The 16,121-nt window shown below is 44.6% G+C and overlaps 1 protein-coding gene across 3 annotated transcripts in view; it reads right to left on the bottom strand.

Moving 5' to 3' along the window:
- gulp1a (GULP PTB domain containing engulfment adaptor 1a) overlaps positions 1-13,418 on the bottom strand; it is a 136,129-nt gene extending 122,711 nt beyond the window's left edge. For all 3 annotated transcript variants that reach the window (XM_079562963.1, XM_079562966.1, XM_079562964.1), the window contains exon 1: positions 13,364-13,418. The gene's annotated coding sequence lies outside the window, so the exon portion shown is untranslated. The remainder of the gene's footprint in view (positions 1-13,363) is intronic.
- Between the last annotated feature and the right edge of the window lie 2,703 nt (positions 13,419-16,121).

Raw genomic sequence — 16,121 nt, 5'->3', positions numbered from 1 at the left:
AAGCCCATATTATAAGGGACAAAATCAGAGTTATGTGAGTTTCATGGGTTTATTTTGACATCATTGATACAAAATGTTTGAATCTAAAGCTGAAGGTGATTTTCCAGCACGTTCTGCGACGCGCCTCACCTGCGCCGGTGTCGGAGGACGTGGCAGCCGTCCAGGCGTCCGACGGATCGATATCACTTTAGGACAAGGACGCGATCAAAGCCAATCACCAGATTCCTGTAGCGCTGAAAAGGAGCCGTGACTTTCCGTGGACCTTTCCCCGTTCTCTCCCGGTCTCAGGTGGAAAAGCAGCCGGTCAATAGAAGCTGTTAGGGATATTGCTGCGCCTCAGATGCCCTCCCCTCCTCCTGTAGTGTTTAACCGAGATGGAACAAGGCCAAGTGTCGCTATAGGGCTCCGCAATAAAACAGCAAATCATCATCATTGCAGAAGAAGTCACGAAACATCGCAAAGTCAAGGAGGTCTTTGATCTGACGGAGACACAAATGTGCATCAGGTCTGGCTTATGCTCAATATACACTGCACTATATGGTTTGTCTTATAAGATCACAAGTGTGGGGTTTGTAAAATAGTGAGCCTGCTCTCTTTGGCGGCACGGTGGTGCAGTGGTTATTGCTCGTGCTTCACAGCTACAAGGTCTTGGGTTTGATTCCCACCTGGACAGGGCCTTACAGTGTTTAATTTGCATGTTCTCCATTTGTCTGTGTAGGTTTCCCTACCACTATGTATGCATAGTGGTTTCACCATCAACATATTATTTTTTTGTTGTCTTTTTCTCTGAGTTTTTAAATGGTTAAAATCGGTCCACGGACGACTGAGAAACATCCTGTTAAAGTCTTCAATCCGAGAACCAGGCTGTTTAAATGCACACGCCATAAAAGAGATCGAGAACACCCGTGTTTCAAAACATGTCAACAATGTTGTCGTTGAAAATTGACTTGAAGCGGAGATATTTAGGCATTGCCTAAACGTTAGTGCCTCCAGAGAGGAGAGAGGAGGAGTTAATCAGACAGGAGATACACGCAATATCTCCAAATCTATAAATTTGAAGATATTTATAGATATTTATAGATATTTATGTTTTCACCTACAGAGAGCTTAGATTCTTGTCTTTCAAACAAGCCATAGCATGTGTCCATGGCTATGACATAAAATACGATGTGGTACTACAAAAATCATGAAAAATGGTCTGGATTGTTGGCACTTTACAGCTAAATCCCCAAAACATTGCGGCCTCAGTGTGTTAAGAGCCAGTGCTAGCTAGCTCCATCAGGAAGTGGAATTAAACACACGTCTTAACGGGGGAGAAGGGCCTGTTAGCATCCGTGTGACTTCTATTGGTGCAATAAAGATAAAGGCAAAATGAGGTGCAATGTGCAGTGGAGGAATAAATAAAAAAAAATTGCAACAAAAGTGATGCTCCAACTATCTTTGGCTAAAGCCCCGGCCCCTGAATTCAGAAAAACCCTGACGCTCCTTAAATGCAACAGCACAGTCGTGTGGACAAGTCAAGCTTTTGTAAGCCGAGGTCATTTCTTCATCTTGTGCTGACAAAACATGAGCGTTATTGTTACGTTGGCGAGCTTTGTACTGACTGCAGTGGCTTTGTCTCCCCCGCGACTGTGGTTCTTATTCAGCGAGGAAACATATTAGAATCTCCAGCTGTGATGTCAGTGCGACGGCAAAACCCATGGCCGAGGAATGTGCTTCTCTTTGGTCCTCATGGCGGGGAGCTGACATTCCTGCAATACCACCCCCTAGTGGCCAGGAGCAACTCCAAAAGACACTATTAAAACAGATTCTTTACACTTCCACAGCTTAAAGCCTGGCTCCAGAGAGTTTTCTTTGTGACTAGTGACGCTGGGCTGTGTATCATACATTTAACCGCGCTGTTTTTTGTGCAGGAGAATGAAAAGGTTTAAGCCGGACACTTTGATTGACAGGCTCTGGAGCTCTGTAGCCAGTCCATCTGCTCCGCGAGGGCGATTTTTGCCCTTTTTAGGAACATACTCTGTGGGAGGAGCGATGTGTGCCATCTTATTTTACAAAAACGCGAGATTATTACCATGAATGGGGCAGAGACAGTGCATCTCGAAATCCTCAAAAAATCCACCCACGGCTGAAATATCGAGGCTCTGCTCAAAGCAACTCAAGAACAAATTGTTATTTCAAGTTTACTTTTTGCAGCGTTTGCCTTTTTATCAACAGTGAACCTATATCAGCTATAAAAACAGACAGCATTATGGATTGTAAATGAGAAGAATTAGGTAAATAGGTCAGTTCAATGTCGACGATTCCCCATAACAAGCCTCGACTTCGGAGCTCGGGAGAGAAGTCGGTCTGGCAGTGATTCCTCTGAACTGAACTCTCTCATTAGCATTCATTTTCCACTTGCTTTTATCAGCTTTAAATGCTAATTTAATTATCCAGCGTCCCGCCCCCCACTCCACTCTCCCCTCTCTCCAAACCCTTCACTGAAGCAGAGATAATTATTCACTCTCGCTCCGGGCTCGGTGAAGTTAGCTCCGCGTTTTTGACCCTGAAACACCGTGTCTCCCTCTCCCCAGACGCCTCCGCGGATCGTCACTTCCATTCACCCTTTCGTCGCCCGAAGCTTCGTCAGCGACTTCTCGGAATCTTGGCTCATGAGCGGAGAAATACGTTCTCGGAAAACAAACAATCCTGTACGAACTGTGCACGTTTGTTAAGTCGTGTGAGGAAAATTATAGATGGAGCCAGAAAGAAATCTGTCCATGAGGCAAGTTTGTTCAGAATCTTTGGTATTTAGTCGAGTGTTGCTTTCAAAATAAAGCTAAAACCTGTGTGCCGAACTTTAACATTTAAGTGATACGTGATGAGTCTACCAAATGTAAAAAATAAAAAAACTTTCACTGTTTCAGAATATCATATAACTCTTAAATCCAGCCGAAGTCTAAAGTTCTGTCTGAAGCTGAATCTCCATGACTTCCTTCTTCACTTCTCAGTCTGTGACTGAAGAGCAATGAGGCCTCAGCCTTTTTACTGGAAACAAAGAGCTCACTGTATTTAGCGTCATGTTACTGTCACTCATGGTGTCTGACCTAAAGTCTCACTCTGAAGAAAGTCCATTCACATTTACACTGAGAGGGTTGGAAGGGCGCCCCCTTGTGTCCAATTGCATCCAAACACCTGGACCATAACTGCCCCTGAAGAGTTTAAATAATAAGTTGTTTGAACACAAAAAGGCAGATGGAATTTTATTGCTCACAGTCACAGAAACACTTTTTACATCTGCTCTTCCCGATTGTTTGGAATCGATACGATACCGATACTTTTGGGGTCACTTTTGCCGATGCCGATACTGCTCATTTCATATGATGATACATTTCTAAAACTGGTTATTTTACATAGTACTAAAACATGTACAATAGGTTCCCCTCTGGGGCCAGGACTCCCCTGTAAAAGAGATACTTAATCTGAGGGAGACTTTCCTGGTTAAATAAAGGTCAGTACATTATTAATATGTACATTTAAATGATGGTTGAAAAATTTAAAAATGTCGATGTGAAATGAAATACATGAAGTTTTAAAATAACGATAAAATAGTAAATGGTCTTTTCTACCTTCATGAGGCCTAAAGCGCTTTACAGCAAATAACCCGTCACCCATTCACTGTCATTCATTCATTCAATGTGTGCAGACACTGGAGACAAGGAGGGTGAAGTGTCTTGCCCAAGGACACAACGACAGTGTGCACCTGCAGGAGCCGGGATTCAAACCAAATGCTCCACCGTCGCCCCAACACTTTCATGACGAACAGAACTAGAATGTCATGGACGGCGCGAACAATGAAATAAATCATCCTTTTGTGTTTATAATCTTCCTTTTACACATGCAAATTAGTATCGATACGTTTTGCCCGGTATCGACACTTCAAAACTAGCTGTTTGGTATCGATATATCGATTTTATGGCATTGACCCACCGATCTGTACTTCAGGGATACAGTTGTGTCATAACCACACCATAAATCGAAACAAAAAGTTATTCCTACAGCTGCCAGCAGGAGGAGCCCCAGGCAAAGTCTTCACCAGCTCTAGACCTCATTGTTACCATTTAATTCTTACAGAGACATTAAATGAAATTATAAAAACTTAGAATAAAGTTTTTAAGTCCACTTTAAGCCCACCCAAGAGTGAATCAGCTCCAGACAGTCTGAGGTTCTTATTTAAATTGTTCATACAGAGGCTTATTTAATAATGTAGCAGCACAAGGTTCTTTTTTAATAGTTTATACAGATCTGAGGCTTAACGTCTTAAATGTTTCTGGAAGCCATTTATAAAATGTAAAAGCTTATTGTTGAGCTGACGTTGATGATATTTGTAATGCACTGAAGGCTGTTTGTGAAGCATATTCATGTTGTAGCATCTTTTCTTCTAGATTAATGTATTGTGTACATAATTTCTGAAATATAAACTAATATAACCTTATCCTTGGGCTGTACTTGTTTAGTTTTATTGTTAGAATCCTGACGGCAGCAGCAGGATGAATGTGCTGCTTACTACATTGTTTTAAAGAGTAATATCCCGCCTCTTTATTCCCCCGTATATCACTGCCGGCTCTCAAACTGAAATACGTCCTTGGGAATTTGATATCCAGATCATTACGCGCGGCGCCGTGGAAGAGCCTTTTAAATCCATCCGTAATATTCACCAACAGGTCCAATATTTCACAGACGGATTTATCGCCTGCGAATCAGCGCCGGGCGCCGCCGCCGCCGCCACCACCGCGTGAAGCATCTGTCGCTCATTTCTCTGCTGATATTGGCCGAGCTCAGAGATTGGATCAGACGGCGAGATCTGCAGCCGTCTAGTACAGAGGGTGTGCAGATGATGTTACAGCACGGCGACCGCTGAGGAGAGTCGCTTCTGTCACACAGTCCACACATTATATGAAGACACAGAGTCACTCCTGCCCTCGCTCGTCCAGCTCTGCCTCGGTCAGCTCCGGTGACCAGAGGCTGGACCACGGAGGCCATTACAGACCTGCAGTGTGAAGTGTTGGACAGTTTAATATGACGGGGCGTTGAAGCGTGAATTGAAATGGAAATGCTCATCGTGACTGCTCTCACATCTGTCACATCTGTCACATCTGGGCCACGATCTTGTGTCTCTAAATGCAGGCTGTAGACGAGACTTTTGCTCAGATCCAGCTCAACAGAGACTTTTGGTTTGTTTGTTTTTAATCAGGCAATTACTAATGCTCATCCGAGACCGGGATCCTTTTCAGAGAGTCTGGGCTGGATTCGGGATTCGGGACAAAAGCCTGAATTCCCACCTGTTTGTATGTTCTCCCTTTCCTCTGGTTTGCCTTACGATTAAAAATATGCACAAAAGGCCAGAATGACTGTGGTGGGAGGGGTCAGTGGCACAGACTAGCTGCCTCGCTTCCATGAGTCTACCCCAATGGCAGCTGTGGCTACAACAGTAGCTTGCGACCCCCGTCTGATGTGACTGAATAATGACGACAGTGCAGCGCTTTGAGGAACTTGGTAACACAGGTTCGAAAAGTGCAATACAAGTGTGAGCCATTATTATAATTATTACTACAGAGCAGCGCCAAACATGCGATGAGAGTGATGAGCGGGCGGGGAATTTCCCGACTGCCGGTTGTCCTAGACCTGGGGTGTCCAAACCTTTTTCATGGGGGGCCACATACTGAAGCGTACATGGGGGGCCATAGATCGGTGGTTAGTGCCGCAAAACCTTAAATTAGCAGAGGTTTAAATTGTGCCCCAGACCTTTATTTATGCTTAAAACTTTCATGCCAGCTCTGTCTCAGAATACAATGTTAGTTGTTAGATTCGATTTGTGTAGAATTATTACATTTCAAATAAAAAGGACTATCTCTGATGATGTTGTCGATTCAGCAAGAAGGCAGAGGGACACCAAAAATTGGTCTGAGGGCCGCATTTGGCCCCTGGGCCGCACTTTGGACACCCCTGCCATAGACAAACATCAAACATGTGTTACTTACATTTGGAGGTTTTGGCGGCTGTGTCATAATATTGCATGTCATGGCAACACATAAACTGCAGAGTTTTTACTGCAAGGTCTGTACCATGAAGGAAAAGTAAACAACTAATGCTAGCTGATGAGCTAACGAGATTTGAGACACATTTTTTCTTCTGGAACACTGAAGAGGCACCAAGAGCCCCCACACCTGCAGCACACGAGGCGCCACAGCAAACAAAAAAGGGGTCAAACGAGGAGGTATCCGGGAAAGACACAGCTAAGCCACACGACCCGTCTAACCCGACCTGATCTACGCTGTTTCATTTATACAACTGTATACTGACAGATAAAGCACTTACTAGACTAAACATGATAAAACCACAGCTTAAAGGGTTACTTTAAGCTGTGGTTTTATCATTTTTAGTCTTAGAGCTTAGATCTTGGCGTTTGGTCACATTTGAGCCCCGCCCACTCTGAGTCATGTGATCTGACTTTCTTCAGAGTTACACTGTAGGTCAGACACCGTGAGTCACAGTAACATGACGCTAAATAGTGAACTCTTTATTAAAGAGGCTGAGGCCTCATTGTTCTTCAGTCCCAGACTGAGAAGTGAAGAAGGAAGTCATGGAGATTCTGCTTTAGAACATTACACTTCTGCTGGACGTAAGAATTAAAAGCTGAAGCTCATGAGGTTCATTTCTTCAAAAGTAAAAGCCCACAGTCCTGTCCACATCTGTCATGGTCCACCATTAATTAGAATTTTCATTTCATTTTTAACTTATTTACTACATACTTTAGTTTTACAATTCACAGCAGAAGTCAGAAGTTCTCCATGACTTCCTTCTTCACTTCTCAGTCTGTGCCTGAAGAGCAATGAGGCCTCAGCCTCATTTACACTGAGAAGGTTGGAAGGGCGCCCCCTTGTGTCACGTTGAGGCACATGACAAGTGTGAGAAACTCTTTTTGTGTCACGTCTTTCCAACCTCGGGGAGTGGAGGATCAGGCTCGATATGGGGTTCAAACTCCTCTAGTGCGTCCACGGCTGAAGACGATGGAGGACAGGAGGACAGGAGGACAGGATGGCAGGAGGACAGGAGGACAGGGCAGGAGGACAGGAGGAGAGGAGGACAGGAGGGCAGGATGGCAGGAGGACAGGAGGACAGGAGGGCAGGAGGACAGGAGGACAGGAGGAGAGGAGGACAGGAGGGCAGGAGGACAGGAGGACAGGAGGGCAGGAGGACAGGAGGGCAGGAGGACAGGAGGAGAGGAGGACAGGAGGACAGGAGGACAGGAGGAGAGGGAGGGCAGGAGGGCAGGAGGGCAGGAGGGCAGGAGGGCAGGAGGACAGGAGGACAGGAGGACAGGAGGACAGGATGGCAGGAGGGCAGGAGGACAGGAGGGCAGGAGGACAGGAGGGCAGGAGGACAGGAGGACAGGAGGGCAGGAGGACAGGAGGGCAGGATGGCAGGAGGACAGGAGGACAGGAGGACAGGAGGGCAGGAGGACAGGAGGAGAGGAGGGCAGGAGGGCAGGAGGACAGGAGGACAGGAGGACAGGAGGACAGGAGGACAGGAGGGCAGGAGGACAGGAGGGCAGGAGGACAGGAGGGCAGGAGGGCAGGAGGACAGGAGGACAGGAGGACAGGAGGGCAGGAGGGCAGGAGGGCAGGAGGTCAGGAGGACAGGAGGGCAGGAGGACAGGAGGACAGGAGGACAGGAGGACAGGAGAGCAGGAGGACAGGAGGGCAGGAGGGCAGGAGGGCAGGAGGGCAGGAGGGCAGGAGGGCAGGAGGGCAGGAGGACAGGAGAGCAGGAGGACAGGAGGGCAGGAGGGCAGGAGGACAGGAGGACAGGAGGGCAGGAGGGCAGGAGGACAGGAGGACAGGAGGACAGGAGGGCAGGACAGGAGGACAGGATGGCAGGAGGGCAGGAGGACAGGAGGACAGGAGGACAGGATGGCAGGAGGGCAGGAGGGCAGGAGGACAGGAGGACAGGATGGCAGGAGGACAGGAGGACAGGAGGGCAGGAGGGCAGGAGGACAGGAGGGCAGGATGGCAGGAGGGCAGGAGGACAGGAGGACAGGAGGACAGGATGGCAGGAGGGCAGGAGGGCAGGCGGGCAGGAGGACCAGCTACACCAGACATTTATCTTCCCCTTAAATTCCCCGTCAATCTCAAACAAGTGCGAGATAATTCAACTTTTCCCCATCTTTATAAACTCCCGGCCTGATAAGAACAGATTGCCGCTGTCTCCTTGAGGTGTTTTTTTTTGGATGTAAATGATGTGTAAGATGATTCCAGGGGCCCCCGGGGACCGGAGCCAGACGCTGTGGACCTGCCTTAGTTTAATATATTTAAATTAGCGTCCGCTGCACCGGACCAAACCGGAGCTGACGGGGAAATGATTAAGGCGCCGTCTCCCAGGTTCTCGCGGTTTGCACAGCGGAGGAATGCGGACCACACGCTCCAAAGTTTATGCACAGAAAGTCAATACAGGAGGTTCCACGAGCTCCAGGAGTAATAAAGCGTGAACCATGTATTCAGGTGTTCTGCACTTTTACTACACAAATACTTTCAGCTTGATTAAAGGGGCTAAATGCAAGTTAACCATTTTATGCTCACTACTGCCACCTTAGGTCATATGTGTAACTGCAGCTTGTATATTAAGCTCGTGCATGACGGCACTTTCTGAGTGACAGTGCAGGATTTAGAGGCAGTTGTGGTGAACAGGTCTGAGCTCATTCATGGAGGAACATGTAGGGCGAGGAAAACACATTATTTTAACATTTTTAAACTGTATAGTCCCATTAAGGTTTATCCAATCGAAATGGAGGTTGGAGCTGCTGTGAGGGGTGGAGGGTGTTTTTGTCTTGTTGGCCAATCAGAATGATCGAGCCTTGTTCCCTTTGACTGTCGGCCAATCAAAAGTCACACAGGAGGATCGTGTTCGTTTGTCCTGCAGGTGTTAAAAGCAAACTATTGTCACACTTCTGAATCAGATAATGTTTTTAGCTGAAGAGGGAGAAAATAAATTACCTCTGAGAAAGCTGAACCACCCATTATATAAGATTATACATTTTTCACTGCTCAAAGTGAATATATGGTACTAAGGGTGAACGATATGGACAAAATTTCATATCTTGATATTCATTCCAGATATCTCGATATCGATACGATACGATATAACTATGGGTTAGGTGAAAACCAAGCATTTTTCAGAAAAATAAAAACATAATAATAAACAGTGCAGTTTTATTGATGAAAATCTATATGGTTTATATCTTGCTTTTTCAATTTTAATGTTTCGAATGTTCATATCTCGATATCGATGCGATAACAATATATCTTTAAGCCCAACCTGATACAAAAACGATCGTTACAAAATAACAGACAGGTGAGTCTTTATTGCTGGCGTTGGTTGGTGATTTTGTTTGGTGTTAATGCAGATGAATAGTTTTCTTCTTAAATAAACACAGTCTTGTTTCCATAGAAGAAAAAATGAGCTAAACTGAACCAGGGCGTTGGGATAAAGAGCCGCCTCTGGTCCTGAAGAAACAAACTACAAAACATTTAAATCTACGATTCTATAGGTTTTGATTTGTTTATTGGTGTTTCTGGGTTGAGTTAAGCAACATAAATTATATTAAATTTTATATTACATTCCATTACGTTGGGTTTCTTTAGAGACAAAATTGCGTAATCTAAAGACAAATATAAAAATATGGATCATATTATTTATTTTACATAAGATTGCTAATGGGAAACAAAAACTAAAATTAAGGCTGGCACCGTTAAAGGTTTAGCTGCAGTTACGCGTAAGACCAGAGGTGGCAGTAGTGAGAATAAAAATGACCTACATGCATCTAGTCCCTTTAATATTGTTAATTTCACCATTTACCCCAAGACCTGGTTCAACTTCCCCCGAGTTCCTCCATCTTTAAAACCATGTCAGCGACTGCAGACTATCTTTAAAGATGCAAACAAATCATTTTCCTATTTATTATTTATTATACGGTTTCTCATCTTACCCTGCAGCTCAACTTTAGCATGAAAAATAAACCAAAGTGCCCAGGATGAGTCTCCACTGTCCAGGTCTGACTTACGTGATACAAAGATCAGATAAAGTCTGTGGACTCCGAGGATTTTCATGTTTCTTCACGAGTTCAAAACAGCCGCGAATAATGAAACAAGTGAAATTTCCTGAATTATCCCTGAAGGTCTCGCTGGAGCAGAGCAATGAAAGAGCAAAGAAAGCACAACGGCCCTCGCTGGAGTCACTGATGTTACTGCTCTAAGGGTCAATGCACTTTCTCCTTACAAACTTCATAAAGGAGTGATGGTGTTTTCTTAAACTCAGAGGTAAAGGACACCAGTGGTAAATGGTCTCAACTTATATAGCACTTTTCCACCTACATTAGGCACTCAAAGCGCTTTACCGCAAGGATCCAGTCACCCATTCATACACCAATGTACGCAGACACGGGGGCAATGTGGGTGAAGTGTCTTACCCAAGGACACAACGACAGGAGGTGGGAATCGAACCCCCGACCTTCCGATCATGAGACGACGCACTCTACCATCTGCGCCACTGTCACCCCATAAAGAAAAGAAAACAGGTTTAAATACTGGCATCAAAAAAGTAAAATAATTATATGGTATATATCTTTATATTCAAGTTTTGATTCTGTTGGTCATCAAAATTTGGGTAAAAAAAATTTGAATTGTTTTTTTATATTTTGGGAAAATTGGGGAAAATGTAGTAAAAATATATGGAGAAAAAAAATGGGAGAAAAATAAGAAAAACCTAAAAAGGGTTTGTTCCTGCCCTTGTGTTGTTAAAGGGAGCTTCTTGGTTGTTTCACCCCAAATAAATGATACAAATGCAAAAGAAATAAAATGGAAGGACAAGGAATAAACAGGTTCTGTTCATTACCTTTATGGACAGGATGAGGGCCGGGATGAGGATCAGCTCCAAATCCGAGGCCATGGTTCTCCAATGGAAAAAGGTGCTTCCCCTCTTCAGGTCAGTGGGACCTCAAGTGGAGGAGTTCAAGTATCTCGGGGTCTTGGTCACGAGTGAGGGACGGATGGAGCGTGAGATCGACAGTCGCCGTATCGGTCTACGTTCCCACCCTCACCTATGGTCATGAGATTTGCGTAATGACCGAAAGGACAAGATCGCGAATACAAGCGGCCGAAATGAGTTTCCTTCGCAGGGTGGCTGGGGGTGAGGAGCTCAGTTACCCGGGAGGAGCTCGGAGTAGAGTCGCTGCTCCTTCACGTCGAAAGGAGCAGCTGAGGTGGCTCGGGCATCTGTTTCAGAACCTCCTGGTATAAACATTATGAATCTGTTTGATGGTTCTTTATGACAAATTATTTAATATCGGTATCAAAAACCAAATATGGTTATAAAAGAGACGAGACGCTGCAGGTGAACAGGAAAAACTGATGATTGTAGAATTATCCATCTGAGACGTTTGCAGTAGATTAACAACATTAATATCGAGGAAAAATGTGTTGTTTTCAAAGTCTGGAAACTCTGTAGGAGCTTCTAAAGTGGAGATGTTGTGGCAAAAGTGGGACTAAAAACATCACTTCCAGTTTTTCTGCGACGTTTATTTCAATTAATCTGAATCAGACGCCTTCAGTAAACTTCACTATCGTTAAAGTTGCTTTATGCAACTTTTTATGCGAGAAAAGGAAGTCAATATCAGTGTGTTTGACCTTTCAGTGACCCCGGCGGCTGTGTGGGAGGCTCACATGGCGCCTTTGCTTTCCGCCTCTAAGATGCTCCAGGATCAATTTTAATGAAGTTTTTTTTAGGGTTTCTGGATGGAATGTACTGTGTGTATAACCCTGGAGACGGATCCATCTGCAGTGAGAACCGGCCAAACAAAACAAGACAGGGATGGAAAGTCACGGTGCCATGAAAAGATTTATGTGTCATTATATTAAGGCATTATTCGAACTGCCCTCTGAAACGGTGCAGCGCCTCCTTCCACTTCCTCCTGCGCAGCTCCCTCCGCTCCACAACAGTCTTTCATTGTCTTCTGGGGAAAGCGTAGCTTACTTAATATAATCTGTCTTATTCTCCAGTAAACATATATTAGCCAGAACAATAGTAGAAATCAGGCTTGTGTGATGTGAGGCTTGCCCGGATAACTCCCATACAGCCGCTGAGTCACTGAAAGGTATAAAGATCAACTTTTGTTCACATAAACAGTTGTATAATGCACCTTTAAAGTTAGGGTTTATGGTTAGTTTGGATTATTTTAAGCGTTGTCCTGTGGAGGTGTGGAGCTCCATTAACACATTGACTGCCAATGACGTCTTCAGACGTCAATTAGGTTTTTTAATGGGGACGGGTGCATTAAAGCTTTGTGCAGCAGCGATGTAAATATAGAGTCAGCAGGGGGCAGCAGTGCTCTTTGCATGCGATATCACAGGTCAGGTCACAGGTCAGAAGTAGTAACCGCGGCGACTTGTTTTGATCTGACATGATCTCAAACAACGGAAGGACTAGCGCGGTAACAAGAGTAGGAGAAGATCCAGAGAGAATAGCGAAACGTAAGGAAAAACACAGGCTAGTTACTGTTGAACAGGTTTTGGTTTGGGGTGGTTTTCATAGTAATGGTGGAAAACAGGGATCAAGGAAGCAAACCTAACAAAAGCCCATGATAACCATGCTAATGCTAACCCCGAGTCCACATCCGGACACAGCGTCCGGCGGCGCCTTTCATCACAGCGCACACGAGAGAGAAGCACTTGTTTTGCTTCTCTCTGTGTGAGAGAAGAACACGAGAGCCTCTTGTGTTTTACAGAGGGAAACCACTGTTCAGATGTTTGAGGCGTCACTAAAGAAAACATATTAGCGTCAAAGTAACTGATCTGCTTGATTATAAAAAGTTCGAAACCAACATTTTGAGTCATTTCACCCATTTTCTACGGACGATTACAAAAGAATGGAAAGAGGTACAAACAAACGGTTTTGTTAGATGAAAGAAGAGAGGCTAATCTTTCGTCTGGTGGGTTTGGTGTTGACATAGACTTAGAATTCAATTTTCTGTGGGTCTTGAAAAAACAGTAAGAATCCTGAAAAACCTCTGGCAGTGGGAGCTCTCTGATTTGAAAATGGCCGACAGTCAAAGAGTTAATCACGTGCCTCTCCATCGGCTGCATCCAGACCCTTCTCCAAACACGGCCGAGCGAAAGAAGCAACTTCAGACAAAATCACAAGTTTGGATTTGAATTCCCAAATTTGACCACAGCGTGAATGAAAGATCCTTCATCTGCAGAGTCTCAGACAAAAGAAAGCAAAAGTGTCAAACCCAGCTGAAGTGAAGGAGAGAGAACGTTCGACTTACCGTTATTGTGGAGAGGGGGCGGGGCCTGGGACGCTCATTTAAACACGGAAACTCCACATCTGTGAAAGACAAGAACAACAGGTCAGGAGACAGTTACGATAATGTGATGACTTTTCTTCCACTGAAACTGGACTAAAACGATCACATTTAGAAATGACTAAATCTGACTAAAACTCGTCCGAGAGACTAAAAATAAAGCTGCTGCAAAAAACAACAGTCTCGCTCCGAGTGATGAGTTCTGTCCGGATCGATAAAGCCTGACCTGCCTCAGTCTCGCTCGGAAACTTTTCTACAGAGTCACAAAGTTCTGCTCAGCCATTAGAGCTAAACTTTCCGTCAAAAATAGATTGGTAGAGGTCAAACGAAGCATTACTGCGCACTTTGATTAGGATTTTACAGCAGCAGAAGAACGAGGAGGAAGAGGAGAGTAATAATAGCACAGACACGGACTTCAGCGCATCCCAACAAGCTTCAGAATGTGTCAGTGCAACAAGCTAATGGCTCCAACCTGCTTCCCACGCGAGTCCATTCACAAACACTGACAGATGTGGTCACGTCACTAAACTGTGTGTCATTTATGCATTTCTTTCTTTACTCACGTAGCATTCTCTCATTTACAAATCAGATTTGGGCCTAAAACTGTCAAACAGGCAACATCAAATGGTAAATTTATGTGCAACATGGCAACACAATAGAATATTTTATTTTTCATTTTGGCCCCGCTATTCAGTCCCTGCCTTTATAAGTGACCCCCCTTTGACTTCCATCACTTTCATTTCAAAGCATTTATTTTAATAGCCCAACACGCAGCTTTCACACACTGTTGTGCAGTTTGGCCCAAATCCAAAGATTCATGTTCACAGTGAAAGAATCGAAAATGAATTAAACAGGAAAACACCCAGGGATGAGTCGCAAACAGAGGCTTTACATGTTTAAGTCCTGTATCATACAAAATTGACTTTTTGGAGCTTTTAACCATGTTGTTTTGCTATTGTCTGATCAAAAACACCCCCAGAGGGTTTTTGGCTTCATTCACACAGTTCTCAGTAATCCTCCTGAACCTGCTCTCTGAGCAGCTGCTCCGCCCTCTCCTGGAAAACCACTGAGTTGTTCCACTCTGACGTCAGAAATGAACGGAAGAGCTCGACGTCTGTAATATAATGCCTTACGGCCTGATCTGAACAAGCTTTTTTATTATTTATGTTATACCATCAATAGTTGTAAGAAAGAACTGTGGAGAAAACAAACGCACCCAATGTGTGTCTGAACAGATGTCATGTTTGTACTGAACGTTGTGAAGATGGAGCTCTTTCTAACCTACTCTGGACACACCTGTTCTTTTTTCTTATCTAACGATAATGTCACGGAGAAAAGTGCATTTGGCCGCGAGAGGACAGGACTTTAACCTTCCTAAAGAAGAGGACACTCGCCAGAAGCTGGAATTTCTCTTCAGGATTCGGCGACTTTCACCAAAAAAAAATAGTATGGTATTATTCTGGTGAATAATACCTTCACCAGAATCAAAGTGGATTCACTTTTATAACCAGCGATGATGGAGAGGCCAGAGCGGTGAGTCAAAACGCGTGTTAGCATGTGTGTGTGTTAGAGTGTGTGTGTGTTAGCGTGTGTGATAGAATGTGTTTGTGTGTTAGCTTGTGTGTTAGCCATTATGAAGCTGTGTTGCAGATGTCAACTCCTTATAACTGCATTGTGAAGTAACTTTTTGCTGTGATATTTATATTTCTACTACTGTAAAAGTTGCATCGGCTGCATCAACTCGGGGAGAGGGGGCGGAGTTAACTGAATCCAAGCGTCGTGTCTTCCGGGTTTGAAAAATACCTCCAGAAAATACTTATATTTCTCACAAAAATACTTTGGGATGGCTCACATAGCATGACACAGATCCTTTAAGCCGCAAACACAACAAACACAGATCCTGCAGCAGGTGTGGGTCATTACTCTGCACTGTCAGCGTGAATGTGCGCACGAATGCGTCAGGATTAAGTCTAGTCTAGTCCAGAAGCATTTTAGGTTTAGGTTTAGGTTTAGGTTTAGTTTTAGGTTTAGGTTTAGGTTTAGGGTTAGGTTTAGGCAGCGGCTCCTCCTGAGGTGAACACATGCGAGCGACTGATGCACCGTTTCAAGCGGCCAAACAGAAGCGGTAACTTGAATCAACCGGTTTGACGCCGCCTTTTTCCGCAGCATCAGCTCTTCGATGCTAACCTCGCTGTTTCGGGATCTACATTTGATATGGAAATAAACTATAGGCTCCTTTTTTATTTATTCATGAGGAATGTTATGTATCCACTGCCGGACGGACTGAGCATCCGAGAAGACGAGGCCACAGCTCCTACAACGCCAAACTTTCCAGTCCTGGACTTAAACAGATTTGGAAAGTTTTTTTTTTAAATATGTACATAATCCCTGCCTGATTTATTGACTTTGGTACTTTGAGTGAAAAGTGAGGGGGAAGCAGGTTTTCGTAGTCACCAACTGATTATTTTAGCCTGTTCAAAAGTGAATCAAACACAATAAGATAAGATAAACCTTTATTAATCTCACAAAGGAGAAATTCACTTGTTACAGTCGGCGTTAATACAAACCCCCCATCCTCATACAGTGGCTCTGTTGGCAGCTGTACCCGGTGGCTGAGTGGTTAGCCCCGCGTGCTGACAGCGTCTCTCCAGCCCCGCCCCCCCCCTCTCGCACAGCTTCACGGTTAGAGCGGTGCATTATGGATGCTGGATGTGAGTGAGAC

The sequence above is a fragment of the Gobius niger genome (assembly GCF_951799975.1).
Source record: "Gobius niger genome assembly, chromosome: 9".
Lineage (NCBI taxonomy): Eukaryota > Metazoa > Chordata > Actinopteri > Gobiiformes > Gobiidae > Gobius > Gobius niger.
Note: the sequence above shows the minus strand (reverse complement) of the source record. Positions and strands in the feature narration are given on the sequence as shown.